This window comes from Vitis riparia, chromosome 3, assembly GCF_004353265.1.
Source record: "Vitis riparia cultivar Riparia Gloire de Montpellier isolate 1030 chromosome 3, EGFV_Vit.rip_1.0, whole genome shotgun sequence".
Taxonomy (NCBI): domain Eukaryota; kingdom Viridiplantae; phylum Streptophyta; class Magnoliopsida; order Vitales; family Vitaceae; genus Vitis; species Vitis riparia.
The window spans coordinates 6425369-6440221 of NC_048433.1; positions in this window are offsets into that span (position 1 = coordinate 6425369).

A 14853-nucleotide genomic window follows, 5' to 3' on the forward strand; every position below is an offset into this window, starting at 1 on the left:
CTAATAATTATACTTTTTATGTTTTTACATTTATATTTATCGAGTTTGTAATTGTAAAATTTATAGAAATGTTAGTTTTTTATTTTTAAAAATAGTAAAAAAAAAAATTATATTTGAATTTGTTTATTTTTTATCAAAATAAAAATAAATTTAAAATAATGGAATATAAAAGGAAATGAAATATTAAAAAAAAAACTTTTATTCAATATTTTAACAAATTACATGAAAAAATAAGGAGAAAAAAAATGTGAGAATTGCATTACTATAGTTGATTTACTTTTTTACCCTTAAAACTAGTCGTTATATAGTTGTTGAGAGGTATTATAGACATTTGACATATAATAAAAAAGTAAAAAGTGAAATTTAAAAGGGTCAAGTAGGCCGACACAATGGGCTGACGGGCTATTTCTTTAGGCCTAGCACGTCTTGCTCCTTTAGGTCGTGTCGGCCCAGCTTGCTATAGTGTTGGGTCGTGTCGGGCCATGAGCCAAAATGGGCAGCCCAACCCAATTGACACCTCTAGTTACTATGGAGACGAGTGACAAAAGGGTGTAACAAATTACACAGACCTATTGATTATACATCCTAGGTTTTACGTTTTTTTACGAAAAGAGTGGGACTAGGGTTCCAACCGTTTATCTAGCTTAGCCAAAAGGTATTACACATATAAGTATATATGTATGGGGAGTTGTTGCACTTATATATCTATATCTCCAATTAGGGCTTACGACTCTCAGAGATGTTAGACAAATCACTAAATACATGACATTGCTTGAGGTATAATAAAGAACTTCCTTTATTTTGTTTTTTTTATAAATCATATATAATTAAAGTAGTGTAACTCTCATAAAAATATCCCTTTATTTTGTCGTCACCCAAAAAAAAAAAAGGTTTTCATATGCATGACCCAATAATGATGAGGTGGCTACCTAGAAGGGAGATAAGATCAACATCAAAGTACTTAGAAGGCATATGTGACCAACTTGACAACATCATTGTAAATGATGTAAGACATTGCCATTCAAATAATTATTATTATTATTTTTTTTTTTTTGTCTTTATGTTTCTTGTTTTTGTATGTGATCCAATTTGATCTAACATATTCATTTTCTAGGTTATTTAGGATCCTTATGTTTTTAATTTGACTCTAGTTTCTAAGGTCGTAGAATGATTTTTATTAACAAAATCAATTGATATAATCTTTTGCATAGGTATAGATAATGGCATCGGTCAAAGAGGAAGGAATATTGGGCATTGTCACATTAATATGTGGATAAGCACAACATTGTATTTAGAAGCAAAAGTATACCTCATATCGAGCATGATCATCCATATTTCAACCATAACAGGACTATCAAAGAAACTCAAGGCATGAAGGAGCTCATCAACTCTCAAGTTTTCTTTAAAAGCCTCGTCATAATCTATATGATAGGTAGATAATGTTGATTTCACGACCCGTTGGGGATGCGATATCTCCTTGACGTCGACACTCAATCAACTAAGAGTGATGCTTTCTTCCAATCACCTACAAAATATGTTCGGACAGGTTGTCCGGACACACCCTCCGAAGCTCTAGTTAGATTGACAATAAAGAATTTCTCCTCTTAAGAGTTCCTGCAATGGCTCTCTCTTACCTTTCCTCCTGCCCAATGTTGGGAAGCATTTATAATGTCTAGGGCCTTGTCACTTTCACAGTCATGATGACATGACTGCTCAGAGGGTGGCAACGTAATCATTATCCTTTAGACGGCTGATAGAGATCGTTGGTGGGGCGACCAGACGCCTCCCTTGCCGCTTGATTCTACGGGCGACGCAGTGCAGAGCGTGGCAGGTCGCCTGAAAAGACATGGGGTTGTCCCATCGAGCGTGCCTTTGATGGGAGGAAGAGTGACTGCCTACGGAGTACGATCAGGGACACTGTTTGGAACGCGTCAGATAGTCTTGGAAGGGCATGAGGCAACCGACCATTAACAGTTGGATCCGGACTGGATGTTCCTAGTTGATGGAACACTTCCGGACAAAGGCGAATGGATGCCACGTGTTCCATATCAGGGTGCCTTGAAAAGGTTAAGACAAGCCGTCACGTGTCTATCTAAGGGAGGTTCCTACAGATAACTCTCAAAACATATCTTGCCTAACTTATTGCCAACCATCCTCACTCAGGCCTAGCTTAAAGCAATAGCTTTAGCTCGGTATTCACAATTGTCATCTACTCCTACATCTTTTACATGAACAAAAAAAGGTTACAAACATTTTGGAAATGCAAAAACGTAGTTACAAGTCTTATATGATCATTTGATTACATCCTTTAGCTTTCTATTTTATTTTATTTTAAGTGTGATTCTTGCACTCGATTTTTTTACCTATTTCTCCTAAAACAAGCCAAATAATTTGAAAGTCACCTTTTATTTACCTTACTAAACAAGTTAATTCTAAAAAATTCAAATTAATTTCAAGATAAGTAAAATCAATCTCAAATCAGGCATAAATCTAAATAAATGACAGCTTATTCATTGCTTAAATAATTTTGTAAATAATTATTTTTAAAATAAATTTACATGGAACCTATTTTTAAATTTACAAATGATGATACAAGAAATGGTGAAAATAAATCTTTGATACAAAATATGTATTATTTATATAAAAAAAAATATAGAGAGAAATTATCATATATTCTCATTTTACAAATTTATTTTTAATTTAAATTCGAAATATATTATGCAAAAATTTCTGATGCAGAAAAAGATGGGTCGTACTGAATCATTATTGGGCATGGGACCATGAGTTCAAATCAGTTCAAAGGATTCTGGGCCAGCCCACAAATTTGGGCCCAAAATCCATGGGATGAATCCAACTCAACCTAACTCACAAAAGCCCATACAAATCATGCTTGGGATTGGGCCAATCATGCGGGCTTCTAAACCCAATTGCTTCTCAAGGTTTGACCTTAGCCCAAGGTCAATTAATAGCCTGCACAAGGTTGGTAGAAATTCACACAAGCTTCAAAAAGCCTTCAACTAATGACTTGCTCCTTCATATACCATTTCTCAAATGATATTTTTAAAAATGTATTTTAAATTATTTTTTTCTTTATTTTCTTTCTCTCACATTTTTCTTCCAATTTTCATAAAAACATTTTCAAATTCACAATATTTTGATTATAAAAATACCCTTTTAAAAAGGAAAATGAAAAATAAAGCCACAAATTCAGGTGCCGAAAACCCTAACTTTAAAACCAAAACATGGAGCAAATCAAGTTGGATGAGACCCAACTCTTGTATACAATCATAATCTTGAGCAATCATAGCTTGCCCCAATTCAATCCACAAGTCAACCTTTCAATTGGTACCTTGGACCACTCACCCTTCAAACTCAAATAGTGGCCCACACCCACAAAGTAAAATTCAAAAAAAATCAAACACTCAGCAGTACAAAAAGGGTCCCCATCTAGGGTTAACCTCCATAACCCCCAAACCCTAATTATTAAAAAAATAAAAAATAAATAAATAAATAAATAAGGGTCATATCTTCCAAAGGAAAAAGTGGTAAATAAAGAAGAGGTGACCCCAAAAGGTGAAGACCAAGCCCATCAGCATTGCATGTGCTTTGTGGGTAGCTAAAGAAGAAGGTTGGTGATGTTGGTGGTGGGAAAAAAAAAATAATAATAATATCATAGATTGGGCCCCATGCTTTAATTTATGCCTGCCCTCTGCTTTCTTTATGGATTATTATTGTCTTTGGATTGAAGAGGAACATATAAGAACCTGGATGTTTCCATTTCAAGTTAGGAAAATAGACAGTGCAGCTACAAAGTGAAATAATTATTTTAAAGGGTTTGAAGAATACAGTGGGAATGAGCCCATTATTAAGTCTTTTTAATTCAAATATAGCTGCTTTGTTCCTTTAGATGATTACATCTTTAGACTTTAACACCCATATATATATATATATATATATATATATATATATATATATATATATATATATATATATATATATATATATATATATATATATATATATATGTATGTATATGGGCCTTTTGTGAGGGTCAAGACCTTTAATTATTAGGGTGATCATAATATTAGAATAATGCTAGTAATTTTGAATGGCTTATTGAAAGTGTTACTTGGAATAAATATAGTGATAATAATAATAATAATAATGATGATAATAACTTTTTTTACAAAATTATTTGTTACAATACTAAATTCTAAATGTATGGAAAATAAATAAATTAGAGAAGACTTTCATGTCACAAATCATATTCTCATAAAACCATGTTTAGCATGTAATATGGTAATACTTCTCAAGAAATAGTTTTAGAGAGAATTAATTCTATTTGGTAACGGTTTATGAAAATAGGTGTTTTTGAATATAATTTTTGAAAATTGTTCTTTGATGTGTTATAAAATAACATATTTTTAAATATGTTTTAAAGATATTTTTTAATCACTCTACGTATTTGTATAATTATTTTATAAAACAACTCTTAAAAAACAAGCAAAAATAATAGAAAACAATTAGAAAAATATTATCTAAAAACATCATGCCCTTGTTTGGTAACTATTTTTTAAAATAATTATGAAAGTAGTTTTTAAAAACAGTTTTTAAAAATTATTTTCTAATTTTTGTAAAATAAAAGTCTTTTTAAGAACCTAAAATGTTTTTAACCTCTATTTAATATTTTAAAATGTGTTTTAAAAATAATTTTTATATCAAATATTTTATTTTTAATCATTCTATATGTTTGTATAATTATTTTCTAAAATAGTCCTAAAAATCCATAAGAAAATATGTTTTTTACAAATACAATATTTTATGTAACATAAAACAAAAAACAATTTCTAGTTATCAAAAGTATTTTTCATTTTTTAAAGAACATAAAACTATTCTAAAAAATAAATGTTAAACAAGCTCTTAAGTAAAACAAATTTCAAAAATTTATTTTATAATGTTTTATAGAACAAAACTCTATTTAAAAATTTTGAAATGTTTTTAACTAATTTTTTTATTTTTTAAAAAATAATTTTTATTTATAGTACTTTATTTTTAATTATTCTCTATACTTATATGGTTGTTTTTTAAAACAACCCTTACAACCACAAGTGAAAATTTAACTAAAAAAATGTTCTCAAAAAACACCTTGTTATTTTTAAGAACAAGTTTTTTTTTTTAATTTTTATTTGCTAAACATTTTTTAGAATAGTTAATAAACAAGCCCTTAAATATCATTTTGTGATGACTAAAAAAATATTTTGAAAATATTTTTTATAATATGATATATAACACAAGAATTTTTTTTTAAAAAAAAACTTACGAAATGATAATTCAAAAATCATTTCAAGTTATATTGGTTTATGTTAGAAAAATTAGACTAATCCAACCTATGGTAATCATCCTAGAAGGGGAGTGAATAGGATGATGGTCTCTTTTTGCAAATTTAAACTATGTGAATGTAAGAGATAATTATATGCAATTATATAGTAAACAATATAAAGACAATTGCATATAAATTAAAAGTGTAGAGAAAAGATAATGCAAACACAAGATTTTATAGTGGTTCGGCGTAATCCGACCTACATCCACTCTCCTCTAGCTTTAATCCCAAGCTTGAGGTTCCACTAATTCAAGGCTTCCAAACCAAGTCTTCAAGCAATACAATTGGATTATGGTTCCAATCCACCCTCTTGAACTTTTGGCTCCAAGCACCCTTTACACTTATCAAGAGATACCCCACTCTTGAACAACCATTCAAGTGATACCCCACACTTGAGAATCTTCCTCTCAAAGATATACAAATAATTGATCTCACAAAATCCTAATACAAAAACTTTAAACTCAAATTATACAAGAAAACTAGGATTGAATGGTGCACTAAAAATATGTAAGTTTTATAACAATGATACACTCAAAACACTCTTCTAAGGCTCAAATATATTCAAGAAAGGTTTGAGAAGGTTAAGCTCATGAAACAATGAAGATTGAAGCATTTTTATAAAAGAAAAAAGTCAAACTAGTCATTGAGGGTTTGACCGATCGAGCTGAGGGTCGACCGGTTGACTAGCCGTTAACATTTAATGCTTGGTAGGTAACTGTTGGACCTCGATCGGATCTCAACCGGACCTCAATTGGATCTCGACTAGACCTCAACCGATTGAGGTTCAACCTTGACCAGTTGAACAACCATTTTGGAAGAAAGAGAAAGTTTTTTGCACCCTCGACTGGTTGAGCTGGGCGTCGACTCGGACCTCGACCGATTGAGCTAGAGGTCGACCCGAACCTCGACCGATTGAGCTGGAGGTCAACCCGGACCTCGACTGATTGAGCTGGAGATCAACCCGAACCTCGGTCGGTTGAGTTAGGGATCAACTCAGACCTAGACCGGTTGAACTGGAGGTCGAATTGTTCCTCATCCGGTTCAACCGGTTGAGCCTTTTTTGGCTCAACAATCAACTTTTTCAATTTAAAACCTTTTAAACAAGTTTGAAAAAACATTTGATACAAGGTTTTAGTTGAAAACATGAAATCATCCAATTTTAAAAATATTTAAAACAAAATAACTCTTGGATGATTTCGATGCATAAGTAAATAATATAATGCATGGAAATTCTAGTGCACCAACAACCTTACAAAGAGATCTTATGAAACTTGGATCTTGAAAAACACTTCTCTTTGAGGTGATTTTTTTTGTTTATGATTTTTTCTTAACTTGATTTGTCTTTGTGATTGCCACTTTGGAAATCATCTTGTCTAATATTTATTTTGTTATTATCAAAATCGAGATTAATCAAACCTTGGTTTTACAGTTTATTATGTAACTATTTAAGTTTTTAGGTGAATTAGTAATTAATATAATTATTAAATCCCTAATTATTTGAATTTAAACTTTGTATACTTTTGGTTTCCTCAATTTATTTCATCTTCCCATTTTTCATTTTCATTTAAAAAAATAAATAAATGTGGAGCATTAAAATGTATAAAATTTCTCATAATATATCATTTCTCTTATTTCCTTTATTTGTTCTTATTTTAGGGTTTTTTTTTTTTTTTTGAACTTTTTTCTAGGAAACAACTGGTTTTCATATTTCAAATCGGTTTTTTTTATTGTTAATTTATTACTTATTTCTTCTTTTTTTTATTGAATAGAAAAAATAAAAATATTTAGCTTTTTTTTAATGTTAAAAAGTAACTTTTTGGTTTTTTTTTTTTTACTTTTAATATTTAATATAAGTGAAATATTTAAAAAATCAAACAACTTAATACTTAAACATTATTTAGTTTTAAGTTATATCTAAAATTAAGTAAAATAAAAATACCACCTAAGTCCTTGTTTGGTTTAATTTCTCTAAAATCAAAAACTTGTTCTTAAACTCAACAAGAGTTTATATGCTTATTTGACTAATTTTATTCAAAAAGCTTATAACTTCAAAAAAAAAAAAAAAAAAACAACAACAACTTAACATGAAAGCTAATAAAATATTATTTCTTCTAGAAATTCTATTTTAAGTTATATGAATTTCTTTCATATTTAATAAAATTTTATAATACCAATTTTTTTTAAAAAAATGCCACTTTGACTTAAATTTTAGTTTTCACTTAAAGTAAAAAAATATAAAATTATCAAAAAAAAAAAAAAAAAACAAAAAGTTATAGAGCAAGTACATAAGCTATAACATATTTTACATCTTTTTACTTTATCTTTTTGCCACAACTTAAGGTTGTCCAAGATCTTATCTAATCAAGTATGGATCACAAAATGAGACCAATATTCTTTAAACCAACTTTCTCAAAAAAAAAAAAAGAAAAAAAGGGAAAAAGGCTTAATGAGGTGGGTGTCTTTATCCTTAAGGAACATCAATTCAATGAAGCAAGAGTACTACCTATAAATAGTAAGAAGATGACCCACTGCCCCCACATACCCAAATGGCCCACTTGTTGATGGACTTATGATATATCATAATATTAGAAAAGTGAAATCCATTGGGTGGATGTTAACAGCCTGTTAAGATATTTTGTGTGGCTGATACCACTTTATTGTGACAACACCCACAAATCAAAACAAAAAATGCTACAAAATAATTTTTATTAGAATCCAAGGGTCCATTCAACCTAACACACACATATCTTTATTACATATGAAGTGTCAACATACTTCAAACATAATCCTATCTTGGAGATTTGGAGATGGAATATGTATCCATGTGATTTTGAAACTTAATATATATTTAAAAAAAAAAAAAAAAAAAAGCACATAAAGCCAAGCCAAATGCTTGGTTGTTGCTTTTGAATGGTAAGTGCACATGCAATATTTTTTTTTTCTTTTTTTTTCTTTTTTTGGGAAATTTGTAGTTTTCAAGTGGAAACGAGTGGGGAAAAAAAGTGGGGCAATGCTCCATTTGTTCTAAGGTGATGTGGAAAAAAGATAGCTTGATGTTGAATTTGTTGGATGGAGATATATACTTGCATGATATAAATGTATCTGTGATATTTATATAATTGAGGTAAATTTTATTTGAAAAAATAGAAGGTTTTTTTTTATGATTTTTTAAAATTAATTGATTTAGAGTGTATTTGACATTGATTTTGAGAAGTGTTTATAATATTTCTAATATTTAAAAGATAAAGGATCTATTTGAAAATTATTTTTTAGATCAATTTTTTGTTTTCTAAAACAAAAAATACAAAAAACACTTTTGACAATGAAAAACCATTTTTTATTTTTTGTTTTTTTAGATAATATCATTTAATTATTTTCATTTGTTTTTTTATAATTATTTTAAGAAATTATACAAATATGTAGAATGATTAAAAATAAAATATTAGACATAAAAATTATTTTTAAAACATATTTAAAACATTTTAAGTTTTCAAGCAAACTTTTATTCTATAAAAATCAAAGAATAGTTTCTCAAAAATGATTTATCAAATTTATTTTTTAAAACAGTTGTCAAACAGATCAAAAAATTTTCAAGTATTAAAAATATTAAACTACTTTCTAAAATAATTGTCAAACGCACTCTTAATAGTTTTATAGTAGAAATCCTTTTCGGCTCTATACTCTTGTAATTTTTTCTTATATTTCTATTTTGTTCACAATAATTAAATAATGTAAATCATTATGTTTGAAGTGTCAACATATTTCAAACATAATCCTATCTTGGAGATTTGGTGATGGAATATGTATCGATGTGATTTTGAAAATTAATATATATTAAAAAAAAAAAAAAAAGCACATAAAACCAAGCCAAATGCTTGGTTGCTGCTTTTGAATGGTAGTGCACATGCAAGATTTTTTTTTTTCTTTTTTTTTTTGGGGGGGGAAATTTGTAGTTTTCAAGTGGAAACAAGAGGGGAAAAAAGTGGGGCAATGCTCCATTTGTTCTAAGGTTATGTGGAAAAAAGATAGCTTGATGTTGAATTTGTTGGATGGAGATATATACTTGCATGATATAAATGTCTCCATGATATTTGTATAATTGAGGTAAATTTTATTTGAAAAAATAGAAGGTTTTTTTTCATGATTTTTTAAAATTAATTGATTTAGAGTGTGTTTGACAGTGGTTTTGAGATATGTTTATAATTTTTCTAATACTTAAAAGATAAATGATCTATTTGAGAATTATTTTTTAGATCAGTTTTTTGTTTTCTAAAACAAAAAATATAAAAAACACGTTTGACAACCAAAAACTGTTTTTTATTTTTTGTTCTTTTTAGATAATATCATTTAATTGTTTTCATTTTTTTTATAATTGTTTTAAGAAATAATTATACAAATATGTAGAACGATTAAAAATAAAATATTAGATATAAAAATTATTTTTAAAACATTATTTTTCAAAATTATTTCTTAAAACAGTTGTCAAACAGATAAAAAATTTTTCAAGTATTAGAAATGTTGAACTATCTTCTAAAATAATTGTCAAACACACTCTTAATAGTTTTATAGTAGAAATCCTTTCGGGCTCTATGCTCTTGTAATTTCTTCTTATATTTCTATTTTGTTCACAATAATTAAATAATGTAAATCATTATTCTTCTAATTTCTCCAAGAATTTAATTCAATTTTGTTATACAATAATGCTTGGTTCAAATTTTTAGTCCCTCTTTTCATCAAATAAATCCTAGTGGAAATAGATGACAACATGCAAATCATGTCAAATTTTCCAAGCATTACTTTAAAAAATCTATTTCATTTTTTTAAATTTATTATTATATTTAATATTCAAATGATTTAATAGAAAAATTATGAATAAAAATTTTATTTTCATCTCTTTTCTCAATTCATATTCTTGCTTACCAGACACTATCCATAATTTTCCATAAATTATTTTTTTCCTAAAAAATATTTCCCATTGTGGTTTTCTTTAATTCCATCCCAACATTTCAAGGCCACTTATGAAGTGGATCATGTGGGTCATGTTGTTTATGGTTGGTAAGGCTACATCACACCTTATGATATTTAATTAGGAGATACCCACATCCAAATCTTCAAAAATTGTCAGATTTTATAATGAACAAAAAAATAAATTTAAGTAATTTCAATTCTATTTGTCCACTTGTATTTTCTAACATTTTGATTTAAAAATATTAAATTGATTTCAAAACCTATATTATATCACATGGTCTATTTATTTTTCAAATATTAATTATATGGGGAATATTTGAGAATCTTTTTAATTGTTAAAGAATTTTACACTATAGTTAATAATACACTAAAATATAAGTTGAAGAATTTTAAGAATTATAAATCTTTTTAATAAATTAAGATTAAAAATGTTTTTACAGAAGAATTAAAAAAAGAAGTCTGTATAACAACAACTCTTTCGTGTATATGATTATTATTATTGAAATATTTGGTTAAAAGACCTGAAATAATTTTAAAATAGGAAAAATAACCTCCTTTTGTCTTTTTTATTTTAAAAAACTAACCTATTTTTGACACTTTTATCCTTCTTCATTTCAACAAAAATGACATCACCCTTCATTTCCCTCCCATTCTAACCTAACTCTCTCTCTTCACTCGCTCGAGGGATAGAAATCACTATAAAAATTTGTTATCTTTCTTTTTTCTTCGAGATTGTCATTCTCCATTTTTACAGTACCTTTTGTCAAGGGTTTTTGCTATTGTTTTTTATTAAAAATATCTACAGTTATTTTTAGTTGAATTTTTTTTTGGATTTAGGGTTTGTAGATGTTTCTATTAGGGTTTTTTTTTTTTTTTTTTTCTTTTTGGGTTTTTCCATTTTTATTTAAACTTTTATGATATTTTTTATTAGGGTTTTTTTTATCGTTGTTTTTTGGTTGGGGTTTTTTTACAGTTAATTATTATTTTTTTTTGGAGATTTTGTTTTGTTTTGTTTTTTGTTGGAATTTTAGTTGAAGTTTTTTGCTCTTGTTTTTTCATTAGGAGGGAGTTTTTATTGGGTTTTGAAAATGAGATCAAATTAATTAAGATTTGTAGATAAAACATAAATTTAATCTTATTTAAGTTCTTTTCAAAATGAAACTTAACTAAAGTATAACTTAGGTCATTATAATCAAATTCTCTATCAATGAAAGGGAATTTTAACATCAATTTAAGCTTTTTCTAAATAAAACTTCACTATAATATAATTCAGGTTATCATTATGATTGAAAATGTTACCTTAGTCAAGTTTTTTTTAAGATCAAACTTAAAATGAATGTAGATAAAATGAGAAAAAAAGTAAAGTTTGAAGTCATACTTAGAAATGAAGTCATGTAATGAGAAGGAATATGTTAGGGTGAGAAAGTTAAAAAAAAAAAAAGTTTGAAAGATAAATGAGCAAGAAAAAAATGAAATGAACAAAATAAGTGAGAATACATAGTTATTGAGATAAACAAATTGAAAGGGTAAAAGAGTCCAAAATGGGTCATCCTTCAACAAAATTAAGGAGGGAGGTCATTCTTACCATTTGATGATTATTTTGACCTATCTCCCCAAATAGCCCATTATTATTTATGAATGAAAATACTTTATCAAATTTAATGAATTTTATTTTTCATAAAGTAGATTCAATAATAATAATATTCACAACTATTTTCAACAACCCTTTTTTGTTCTTCACACAAAAAAAAAGAAAAAAGATTTAGCAAATATTTTTTACTTATTTTTAATTATTTTTTAAAATATAATATTACAAAAAGAATAATTAAAAATAAAACACTAGATATATAAATTATTTTTAAAATATTAAAAATAAAAATAAAATATTTCAACCTTTTAAACAGATTTTTATTGATAAAAAAAATTATTTTTCAAAACTGTTTCTAAAAACAGTTACTAACGACTAAGATACTTCCAAGAAGATATCGGTGGCAACATGACCAAGAATGTATGGGAAATCAGGCAGAAACCAACAAAAAAAGGTAAAAATGGAAGTGTAGACTAGAGAGAGCCTAACCACTATGACTATAGAGATAGGCCATGGCCAACCCAAAAGATAAGCTCAGTGGCATGATCCTTCTTCCCCCCAGCCCACTTGCACTTCCCCTTTCTTCACCATTTCTTTTTCCAATTTATAAGATATTATATTAAAATCATTTTCAAGCTTGTGTGAAACTATTTTATTAGAATTTTTTAAATTACGTGCTGTTTGTTTATATTAATTTGTGTTTTTATTTCCATTCTTTAGAAAAATGACAAATACATTAATATGGAATTTTTAAATATTTCTTAAAAATTTTGAAAACTATTTTTTGAACGTTGAGAAAAAAGAAATAAAATCAATTAAAAGAACTTACGAGACTCACAATATAAAATAAATATACATATTACAAAATGAAACAAATATTAACATAAATAAAACATTATTTTATATAAATTTGATATCGAAGTGATAAGATTTTACAAATTTTATTTTCTATAAACAATTTTTACTTTTTCTTAATTAAACATATATTCAAGAAAAGAAAAAAAAATAAGAGATGAAGGGTCTATTTAACAACGGTTTTTAAAATAATTTTTTGGTCTTCCAAACAAAAAACATATAAAATATATTTGGTAATTAAAAACTTTTTTCTATTTTTAAAATTTAACAATAGAAAATAGAATATTTTCAAATAAATTATTTTAGTTATTTTTTATTATTTTCACTTGTTTTTCCAATGATTGTTTAAAAAAATAATTATATAAGATTAAAAATAAATTCTTAGATATAAAAATATATTTTTAAAATATATTTCAAAATATAAAAAATAAATTAAAAATATTTTAAGTTTTCAAATATAATTTTGTTCTACAAAAATTAGAGAACAATTTTCAAAAAATATTCTCAAAAACTAATTTTCATAATTGTTTTAAAAAACAATTACCAAACAACCTCAAAATTTGTTTTAAAAAAATGAAAACTAAAAAACATTTTTCAAATCAAACGCAATTTTAATGTTATAATAAAAATTAAAAAAGTAACCTTGATAATATTTTTTTATAACATATTATATAAAAAAAAAATGATTTTTTTTTAATAAAAATTACCTATCAAGGGATTATTTAGAAATTATTTTTAATAACTCTTTAGATTTTTAAAATTGATCCAAGTAAATTTTAAAAATGTATCAAACACTTAGTTTTTTTTTTTAAAAAAATACATTTTTAAATATTGGAAAGCAATTTTTTTATCCCTTCTAAAAGAACTCTTAACCGTACAAGATGCTATATGCATCATGTTGTATTATTATATTTTCAAGGCCGTGTACAATATTTTTTTAAATGAATTTATTTGAAAAACATGCATTAAAGGTATCTTTTTCCTTTTTTTAAGTTAACTTTTTGATAACTTTTTCTCTTTTAGGCAAAGGATGACAAATAAATTCAACGGCCATAAAAAGCATCAAAATCGTGATATTATTTAAAAAAAAATATTAAATACCTTTTGAATAGACTTAAATTGTCACATTTTTAGCTTTAATTGTAAAATGAAACTAAATCCAAAGTTCTAAATTTTCAAATACTCAACCAAATTTTGAATTCAATTTTATTCTACTCTAAAAGATTTTGTGACGATCGGATAATAATGATATATTTTCATAATATCTCATTGATAATTAATATGACAAATTATTTTTTCTATTTTGCAGGTCTTATAAATCATACCAATGATATGGATAAATCTGTTTTTTCATCCAAATGTGTCAAAGATTCTCATCACACTAAAAAGTCGAGTACTTTATCATTATTATAAAAGTTTTATTAAATATAAAATGGATTTTTTTCACAATTAAGATACGGTTTTTATAAATAAATAAAAAACAATATTTTCTTGATTTTTATACTAATTGTTTTCTTAAATCATAAAATTTTTGAAGGATTTATTAAATTTTTTTTATTTTTTTTAAAAAAAAGGCTTTTAGCTTCTCACAACAAACTGCATAATCCAAACGAAAAGAATCATTGTGAAATCATAATCCACTCTAATTAGAAGATGATACAAATCACTCTTTGATTCTTACTCTTTGATTCTTACTCTTTGATTCTTAGGGGAGAAGGAAATGAATAAAGTTAAAATTGCATGAAAAAGGGGGTTAGAAAGAGAAATGGAGTGTCGTTAGCTGTATCCACTATAAAAATGGGAATCAAAGTTGAAAACGCGTTTTCTTTTGGGCCCTCAAACGTGGGAACTTTTGGCCTTCTTCGTCTTCTTCACATGCCCAACAACTCACCTCATCTCCACCATTTCAAAGCCTACTACTATTCCATTCACATTCACATTTCACCAGTCCCTCACTTCCCCATACATATACAAATATTTTTCTTCTTTGTATTATCTTCTCATATTATTATATTCTATACTTTATTATTAATTCCCTTTTATTAATTGCCTAAAATCTTAC